Genomic DNA, 10,689 nt, shown 5'->3' on the forward strand with positions numbered 1-10,689 from the left:
GCTGAATTTGTGACCCAAGATAGGATCTATGCTGGAGAATGTTTCATGAGCACTTGAGAACAAAGTGTATTCTGTTGTTTTCTGATGGAATGTCCTATAAATATCAATTATGTACATTTTGTTTAATGTATCATTTAAAGCTTGTTTTTCATTATTTATTTGCATTTTGGATGATCTGTCCATTGGTGAAAGTGGGGTGTTAAAGTCCCCTACTATTATTGTATTACTGTCAATTTCCCCTTCTATGTCTATCAGCATTTGCCTTATGTTTTGAGGTGCTCCTATTTTGGGTGCATAAATATTTACAATTGTCATATCTTCTTCTTGGGTTGATCCCTTGATCATTCTGTAGTGTCCTTCTTTGTCTCTTGTAATAGTCTTTAAAGTCTATTTAGTCTGCTATGAGAATTGCTACTCCAGCTTTCTTTTGATTTCCATTTGCATGGGATATCTTTTCCATCCCCTCACTTTCTGTATGTGTCCCTAGGTCTGAAGTGAGACTCTTGTAGACAGCATAGATACAGGTTTTGTTGTTGTATCCATTCAGCCAGTCTATGTCTTTTGGTGGGAGCATTTAATCCATTTACATTTAAGGTGATTATCAATATGTATGTTCCTATTTCCATTTTCTTAATTGTTTTGGGTTTGTTATTGTAGGTCTTTTCCTTCTCTTGTGTTTCCTGCTTAGAGAAGTTCCTTTAACATTTGTTGTAAAGCTGGTTTGGTGGTGCTGAATTCTCTTAGCCTTTGCTTGTCTGTAAAGTTTTTAATTTTTACATCCAATCTGAATGAGATCCTTGCTGGGTACAGTAATCTTGGTTGTAGGTTTTTCCTTTTCATCACTTTAAATATGTCCTGCCACTCCCTTCTGGCTTGCAGAGTTTCTGCTGAAACATCAGCTGTTAACGTTATAGGGATTCCCTTGTACATTATTTGTTGTTTTTCCCTTGCTGCTTTTAATATTTTTTTTCTTTGTATTTAATTTTTGATAGTTTGATAAATCTGTGTCTTTGTGTGTTTCTCCTTGGACTTATCCTGTATAGGACTCTCTGCTCTTCCCGGACTTGATTAACTTTTACCTTTCCCATATTAGGGAATTTTTCAACTATAATCTCTTCAAATATTTTCTCAGTCCCTTTTTTTCACTTCTTCTTCTGGAACACCTATAATTCAAATGTTGATGCATTTAATGTTGTCCCAGAGGTCTCTAAGACTGTCCTCAATTCTCTTCATTCTTCTTTTTTCTTTATTCTGTTCTGCAGTAGTTGTTTCCACTATTTTACCTTCCTGGTCACTTATCCATTCTTCTGCCTCAGTTATTCTGCTATTGATTCTTTCTAGAGAATTTATCATTTCACTTATTGTGTTGCTCATCATTGTTTGTTTGTTCTTTAGTTCTTCTAGGTCTGTGTTAAATGTTCTTGAATTTTCTCCATTCTATTTCCAAGATTTTGTATCACCTTTACTATCATTACTCTCAATTCTTTTCTGGTAGACTGCCTATTTCCTCTTTATTTGTTTTGTCTGGTGGGTTTTTACCTTGCTCCTTCATATTCTGTGTGTTTCTCTGTCTTCTCATTCTGCTTAACTTATTGTGTTTGGGGTCTCCTTTTTGCAGGCTGCAGGTTTGTAGTCTCCATTGTTTTTGGTGTCTGCCCCCAGTGGGTAAGGTTGGTTCAGTAGGTTGTGTAGGCTTCCTGGTGGAGGGGATTAGTGCCTGTGTTCTGGTGGATGAGGCTGGATCTTGTCTTTCTGGTAGGAAGGACCACGTCCAGTGGTATGTTTCGGGGTGTCTGTGAACTTATTATGATTTTAGGCATCCTCTCTGCTAATGGGTGGGGTTGTGTTCCTTTCTTGCAAATTGTCTGAGATAGGGTATCCAGCACAGTATATTCTGGTCGTTGTACGGAGCTGTGTGTTAGTGTTGAGATGGGGATCTCTGGGAGAGCTTTCTCCTTTTTATATACGTGGAGCCGGGAGGTCTCTGGTGGTCTAATGCCCTGAACTAGGCTCTCCCACCTCAGAGGCATAGGCCTGACACCTGGCAGAAGCACAAAGACCCTGTCAGCCACACAGCTTTTGGGAAGTCTGAGGTCTTCTGCCAGCATTCAGTAGGTGTTTTGTAGGAGTTGTTCCACATGTAGATGTATTTCTGATGTAGTTGTGTAGAGGAAGGTGATCTCCACGTCTTACTCCCCCACCATCCTGAAGGTCTCCTTAATTAGATTAATTAAAATGCCCCTAGGGCTTCCCTGGTGGCGCAGTGGTTGAGAGTCCGCCTGCCGATGCAGGGGACATGGGTTCATGCCCCAGTCTGGGAAGACCCCTCATGCCGTGGAGCGACTGGTCCTGTGAGCCATGGCCACTGAGCTTGCGCGTCCAGAGTCTGTGCGCCGCAACGGGAGAGGCCACAACAGTGAGAGGCCCGTGTACCAAAAAAATTAATTAATTAATTAATTAATTTTAAAAAATGCACCTAAAGTTTCATCATAGAACATGATGATTATGGTTGACTTTTAGTAGTTATCTCATTAATCAGTTTGAGGGAATTTTCTCGATTCCTATTTTGCTAAAACATTATTGTTATTATTTTTAGTTATCAACAAATTTTTAATTTTAGTAATTTTTTATTTATTAAGCTAATCTGAATATTTCTCAAATTTAATGTTAGAATATATAAGTAAATCAATTACTTTTCTATTTGAGTATAATTTCTTTCATGATAAATCCCACTGATTGATGATATAATTCATACATACACACACACACACAGTTGTATTAGATTTACTTATTTAATATATTTATAGTTTATGTTCATATGTAAGAATGTTCTATAATTTTTATATTGTCCTTATCACTGATTTCATAGTTCACCAGGTTTATAAAATTAGTTGTACAAAGTCCCTTTTTTGATTCTCTGCAATATTTACTATAAGAAATATTATACAATTTTATTTTATTAATTTATGCTTTTATCTGTTCTCCCTTCTATGTACTTTAGACTTCTTCTATGGTTCTGTTTCTGGCTTCTTGATTCAAATTTTTAGCTCATTTGTGTTCAGTTTTTCTTGGTTTTGATTATAGAATGTGTTTTGTCTGCTAGCAAGCATTTAAGAGTTTTTAAAATTATTTCATTGATCCTGACAAATATACTCCATGTATGCTTGAAAAGAATTTATATTCTCTTTCTGGCATACATATAATATAATTATATACAATATATACCAATTATATAAATACTAAATGATAAAAATAGCATAAATATGTATATATTTATATATAATTATCTTATATATATATTTATATCATTACTATCTATCTGTGTAATCTACCACAGTGTGATATTGTTAAAGGATAGACCAGTAAATAATAATAGATTCCAGACATAGGATCACATATATGGTTAACCAATTTTCATCAAGGAAGCCAAGGAAATTCAGGATAGTAATTTAAACAAATAATGCCAAAACTATGAGATATTTTTCTACAAAAGAACTCTCAATCCCACCTTGCACTATACAAAGATTAATTAAGTTGAAATGAGTGACAAACATAAATATCAAACTTAAAATTATAAATATTAGAATAAAACATAGAAGAAAATCCTTGTGGCCTTGGGTCAAACAAGAATTTTCTTAGCTACAACACAAAAGTCATGAACCATGATGTTTTGAAAAAATTGATAAATTGGACTTCCTCAAAATTAAAACTTTTGCATTTCAAAAGGCACTCTTTAGAAAATGACAGGATAACTTAAGACTAGGAGACAATATATACAAAATAATTCTCTGATGAGGGACTTGTATTCAGAATATATAAAGACTTGTTTTAACTTAACAAGAAAATAACTAAATTAAAAATGTGCAGAAGATTTGAGCAGAAACTTCATCAAAGATGATGCATAGGTAGTAAGCAAAAACATGAAAAGATGCTCACTATCATTAGTCATTAAGGAAATGCAAATTAAAATCACAATGAAATATTATTACACATGTATTAGAATGACTAAAGTAGAACAGACAGTACCAGGTACTGGCAAGTATGTGGAGCAGCTGGAATATTTATACATTGTTGGTGGGAATGCAAACTAGTATAGACATGTTAGAAATCAGTTTTCTCACAAAGTTAGATACTTATCATTTGACTCAGAAATCTCGCTCCTGTGTATTTACTCAAGAGAAAGAAAATACGTGTTCACAAAAAATACTGTATGGGAAATTTTATTGCATGTTGATAATTGCCAAAAACTAGAAACAACGCAAATGTCAACTGTTAAATGGATAAACAAACTGTGGAACACCATGGAAAGGAATTCTATGCAGCAATAAAATGGAAGGATTTACTGATGTATGCAACACATGGATGACTAGCAAATACATGACGCTAAGTGAAAGAAGCCAGATTCAAAAAGCCACAAATTGTATTATTCCATTAACATGATGTTCTGGAAAAATCAAAACTGTAAGTTTTTTTTTTTAATTGCTAACAGCAAATATTTATTCATGATTGAAGCCAAGAAGAATTTATAAATGCATTTTAATACCTTGCTGATAAAAATAACATTTCACCTTTTCAAGCTTATAAGGAATACTGGAAGGCTTTGATGTGTATATCTATCTATCTAACAAAAAAAGAACAGTGGTAACCACGGGCTGGATGTGAGAAAAGTAGGTTGACAAAGGAACATTTGAGAATTTTGCAGGGGTGATGCAAATGTTCACTATCTTTAGTGTGCTAGTGGTTACACATCTGCGTGCATTGTTAAAAATCATAGAACTGTCCTGGGAAAAAAGAAAAATTAATTGCATATAAATTATAGCCTAATAAACCAGACTTAATTGTTTTAATTTCTTTTTTTATGGAGGTCTCATACGTATTTGTGGGGCATTTTTCTTGAATGCTTTATATTTTTGTTAGCATTTTAGATAGTATATTTTTTAATTTCAGTGTTGAACCATTTATTAAAGCATAAAGTTAGGGTTTATTTTTATGATATCTGTTAAGTTCCAACAAACCTGCTGAATTCTTACATTATTTTATTTTTCAAATGCTTTTGAATTTTTCTCTGCACACAATTATCTCATTAGTGGATTATAAACATTTTGTTTATTCCTCAAAAATTAAAAAAAAACCAAGGAAAGTAAAGCTCACAGAGTATTTACTTAAGTCCACAGGGCTTGAAAGTGCCAGAACCATAATTCCAACACTGTTCTTTCAAATGTAAATCTCAGCGCATTCTTTAATTCGCGTTTTACTTTTATTATTTAATTGCTTTAATTATTTTATTTCAGGCGTTTGTATTGGATGTGTACTGTTTGGATATCTCATTTATGCCAGTTCAGCACCTATTTACTATTTTTTAATAATAAATTCTCAATTTCCATCAAGAAAACACCCAGTGCTGCACTCCATCTCTGACTTTGGGTAGGGTTGATGCATGCATATCTGATCAGAGCAGCACATGTGCTGTCCACAATAAATGGTTTAGGGATCAACACATGACTTACTCCAGGCCTATCATTCAATCTTCAAAATTTAACTGGACATATAAAAGGGAGGAGAACTCTTTCCACTAGGTTTACAGTGCTATAGAATATAAGTGTGAAGCTTTCACACTGCTCTGTGGGGAGAATCTCCCTGAGGATGAAGCCAGAACACAGGAAAGCAGAATCAAGGGACAGAGACAGAATTATGATGGCATCTTTGATTCAATTTTCCTGAAAGCCAAATTTGTCCCTGGACTTTTCAGTTATGTGAAATAATAAAATTTTTGCTTGAACTGGTTTGAGTATGAAAGTATCCTCTGATATATTGAAGCATAAAATAAAACATTGATCTGGAAACTGAGAGGTCTCACATGTAAGGCATGGTATCAAGGACCTCACAGACTTATAAAGAACAGAAAGAATGCACATAAATTTGTAAATTTATTATGATAATAACTCTTTTCCTTTGCCTCAATGTCTGATTACCTCACTTTTGAGACCATTTGTAAGAATAAATTGTATTAGATAAATGTAAGTCATTCCCTCATTCAAGCCAAGAAGAAATAATACTTTCAATTCTCCCAAATACAGGGAGAAAAAAAAATGAAGTAAATCCTTATCTGAGTAAGGAGATGTCATCCTAAAAAAACTCAGTTTCAGATTTTATTTAATGCCATTGACATATCTTTGGACGTACTTTATTTCAAAATCCAGATTCCCTAATCATTGTGAGTTTTAAAGATCAGAAGAAGACGTGATTCTAAACATTTAAAAATAAACAGCTTTAACATCTGTGGAATAAAAGCACATGAAGATGACTGCAAGATTTGCTCTCTGAAGCTGGGAATAAAACTAAGAACCATCTCAGTGCTCACAACTTTCTCCCATTTTTGTAAATCATACTATTGTTAAATTAAAAAGCTGAAGAAATAAGTGTACAAATCTATGCATTGAAAATATTATATAACAGTTTTTAAAATGCTGTAAATTGGAAATCAGTCAAAATCTATAGGCTTCTTAATCCCAAATGACATTTAACACTTTCTACCCAGCAAAAGGTTAATTAAAAGTAATTTTTAGACCTTATCAATGTGAAATGGGAGAAGAAATTTAATGACATTAAGAGAGTTAAATTGTGAAAATTTATGCCTGTAAATACTGATAAAATGTCAATCTCTGTATATATGGACAATGTATAAATTGGCTAAGATCAAGTATGTCTTTGACACATTTTTTTTTACAGAATTGCATTAAACCTATAGAACAATTTAAAGAGAATTGACATCTTTATAATGTCCAGTGTTACAATCCATGAACGTGAATTGTGAATCATGAATCCATTAGGGTCTTCTTTGATTTCTTTCATCAACATTTTGTGATTTTTAGGATAAAAGTCCTTTACATGTATTATTATAGTTATACGTGAGTATTTTATTTTGGGGGAACAATTGTAATTTTTTAAAAAAAATTTTGATTTCTACATGTTTCTTTTGATTTTTTTTTTAATTGGGATATAGTTGTTTCACAATGTTGCATTAGTTTCTACTGTACAACGAAGTGGAGCCCCCTGTGCTATACAGTGTGTTCTCATTAGTTATCTATTTTATACATATTAGTGTGTATTTGTCATCAATCTTCCAATTCATCCCATACCCCTTTTCCCCCTTGGTGCCCATATGTTTGTTCTCTACGTCTGTATCTCTATTTCTGCCTTGCAAACAGGTTCATCTGTACCATTTTTCTAGATTCCACATATATGCATTAATATATGATATTTGTTTTTCTCTTTCTGACTCTGTATGACAGTCTCTATGTCTATCCATGTCTCTATAAATGACTCCATTTCATTCCTTTGTATGGCTGAGTAATATTCCACTGTATATATGTACCACATCTTCTTTATCCATTCATCTGTCGATGGGCATTTAGGTTGCTTCCATGACCTGACTATTGTAAACAGTGCTGCAATGAACATTGGGGTGCATGTATCTTTTTGAGTTATGGTTTTCTCTGGGTATATACCCAGTAGTGGGATTGCTTCTTAGTATATACAAATATAATTGATTTTTATGTGTCACTCATAAATCTTGCAACTGTGTTGAAATCTCTTAATAGTTCTAAGAATTTTTTGTATATTCCTTGAGATTTTCGATGTAAACAATCATATCATATGGAAATAGTCAATTTATTTCTTTAATGTTTTTCTCACCCTATTGCACTGACTAGAACTTCTAGTTTAATAAGAGTAGTGAGTACAGACATCCTCACCTTATCCCAATTTTAGAAGGAAAATATTCAGTTTTTCACTTTTTTTTATACCCTTATACAATCATCTTTATTGATTTGTAAAAGCTGTATACACATCTAAAACCCTGAATTTACTTTGTAAAAATAAATCTTTAGCAATAAATGGCACTATCAAAATCCCATTATTCTCAGGCTATTATGTAGTTATTTACATGCTTTTCAGCAATGGTTGAAAAGAATCTTAGAGAACGAAAGCCAGTATATCAAAAAACTCTGTAAATTGCATTTGCAATTATACTGTTGTTTAACAGCTATATGAAAATATGGCTACATGCCTTACATTAATGACAATGTAGCTATCTGTGTTGCTACGGTGTGCTAGAAGCACACAAGCTGCCACTGGTCTCCACTCTGTCATCAGTGCATTCTTTACTGCACAATGCTTTCCCAGTGGAACACCTGTGACAAACTACTTATGGAGAATGATAAAGTGCTATAAAAAAGAGGGACTGGACCCACACCTGTCTCCGCCATCTGGTCTTTTTCTCACTCAAGCAGTGTTGTATTTTTAGAAAACCATGCCTCTACTGAACATACTTCATATTTGATTTTTAAAATATCAGTATTTTAAAGTTGGTGAGTTTTGTCAAGGTGTTTTGAGACAGAAACATGAAAAGCTTAAAGGCACAATGAGAAGGAAGTGAATGCTACATATAAAATATATTTCAAGTCTTCTAGGTTACTCAAGTCCAAAACCTTCTGAATTTGAATTCCAATAATCAATTTCTGTTTCAGGTCCTTTTTGTTCTTGCAGGGGGGAAGGCAAAGTTGATTGAAGCAGGTGTGGGCCACAGGCAACCAGTTAGTTGAAGTTTCATTCTTTGAGATTTTAAAGTTCAAGTCAGCCATTCCTCCTACAGGTACTCTGTCACTTCCTGTGGTAAAATGCAGCAACTTCTTTTGAAGATCAAGAGGAAATCCAAGCACAACATCCCAAAAGTATTGTATAGTCAAGTCGGTTTTTGCATAGACATCATACTGAGTACTTCTCTGCAGGGTGTGCATATCCAGTTCAGGACTTCCACAGACCAGAATTTCAACCTCTTCTGGACGAAGCAGCATTAGGAAATTTGAAGCACACACACTGTGAAATCCATAACAAAATGCAGCAAACTGCTTATAGATGGATTTGTTGAAAAGAAAGTCAATATAAAGCTGTACATATTCTTTCCTATTTTGATTGGTAACTGGAATTTTATCACCACCTGGCTTTAAATTATAGGACTTAATTATTCCGAATTCTTCTTGAAACACCTGAAATATTGAATAGAAATCTTCTTCAACATTGCCTTCATATGACCGGAGTTCACTTAATCCATGGTCCAGCTCAGGCATAATTTGACTCAGGTCGTCAGTGGTAACACTGCAGATGCCTACTGGGGGGCATCTGGAACGATGGGAGGGCTCAATAATTTCTTGTAGCAGCAGCAGGGGAAACAAATATCCAAAGCAATGCTGTTATAAACAGCTAGTCCCATAAGAATTCCAACCAATCGGAATTCAGAATAGTTGTCACATTTAAAGCTGCTAAACCAATGGCAGTATAAATACTTATGATACGTAAACATACCATAATCTGGATGAAAAATTTGGCGAATTAGAAGAAGGAACCATTCTTTAGTCAAGACGCCCATACCCAAACCAGCTTCCCCTACAAAGGTAACTTTCAACTGCTTTTTCAAGTCTGCTCTTTCCCGGGTTAACTCATCAAGAGAATCCCTGACCAGATATGTCCACTTTACTTTCATATTTAGAAATAACATATTCATATCAGGTCTCTCTCTTCTAGATACTTTATCCACCAGACTTTGCTTTGAGAATTTCCGAAGCTCTGCCAGGTGTGGTATTCTTCCATGAGATCAATATGATCCAATGTAGAATTATAGAAATCAGTATAAGGAATAAGGGGAGGAAGAACAAAATTGTTTGCAGTATTAAGTAAAGCCAACACTTTAGATGATAATGGGATCCACCAGGAACACTTTGATATAGGTGGAAATTCTTCAAGCTTTGCAGGAAACAGGTGTAAAGAAATAAACTGCAGCAATCTCTCTACCAATTGTTTGAACCTCTTCTGGGATAATTTTTTAAACCAGTGAACTAGGAAATGATGGTCAGCTTCTACTAACGTAGCTATCTGTTGTAGCAAGTGAGCACAGATGACATATGTAGATGTGTTATTAAATTGAGGACTCTGTAAATGTATAAAATATGCTCTAAGATAACCTTTTGTTCATGGACTTTTCCATTCTTGTAACAGGCTGTTAATGATTCCCTTTAATATTGTCTTCTGAATGTCTTGAGGCTACTAGTATTGGAGGGTCTCCTGCAGAGGTGGTGGGTGGCTCTGTCTCACCATGAGGACAAGGACACTGGCATCAGAAGTTCTGGGAAGTACTCCTTAGCGTGAGCCCTCCCAGAGTCAGCCATTAGCCCAACTGAAGAACCCAGGTAGCTCACTCTGTTTTTAATTAATTTAATTTTATTGAAGTATATTTGATTTACAGTATTGTGTTACTTTCAGGTGTCCAGCAAAGTGATTCAGTTATATCTATATCTATATCTATATATCTATATATCTATCTATCTATCTATCTATCTATCTATCTATATATATATATATATGATATATATATCTGATCCTGGACTTTTGCTTGTTGGGATTTTTTAAATTACTGATTCAATTTCAGTCCTGGTAATTGGTCTGTTCATACTTTCTATTTCTTTCTGATTCAGTCTTAGGAGATTGTACCTTTCTAAGAATTTGTCCATTTCTTTTAGGTTTCTTGTTCTATCAGTGTATATTGATCATAATAGTCTCTTATGATTCTCTGTATTTCTGTGGTGTTGGTTGTAGTAACTTTTTTTTCAGTTCTGATTTTATTGATTTGGGCCC

General features: G+C 34.2%; 1 pseudogene; it reads right to left on the reverse strand.

The window, feature by feature from the left end:
• Window positions 1-8,472: 8,472 nt before the first annotated feature.
• Window positions 8,473-9,562, reverse strand: LOC136122728 (probable E3 ubiquitin-protein ligase HECTD2 pseudogene; annotated as a pseudogene).
• Window positions 9,563-10,689: the final 1,127 nt, after the last annotated feature.

Source organism: Phocoena phocoena, chromosome 4, assembly GCF_963924675.1.
Source record: "Phocoena phocoena chromosome 4, mPhoPho1.1, whole genome shotgun sequence".
NCBI lineage: Eukaryota > Metazoa > Chordata > Mammalia > Artiodactyla > Phocoenidae > Phocoena > Phocoena phocoena.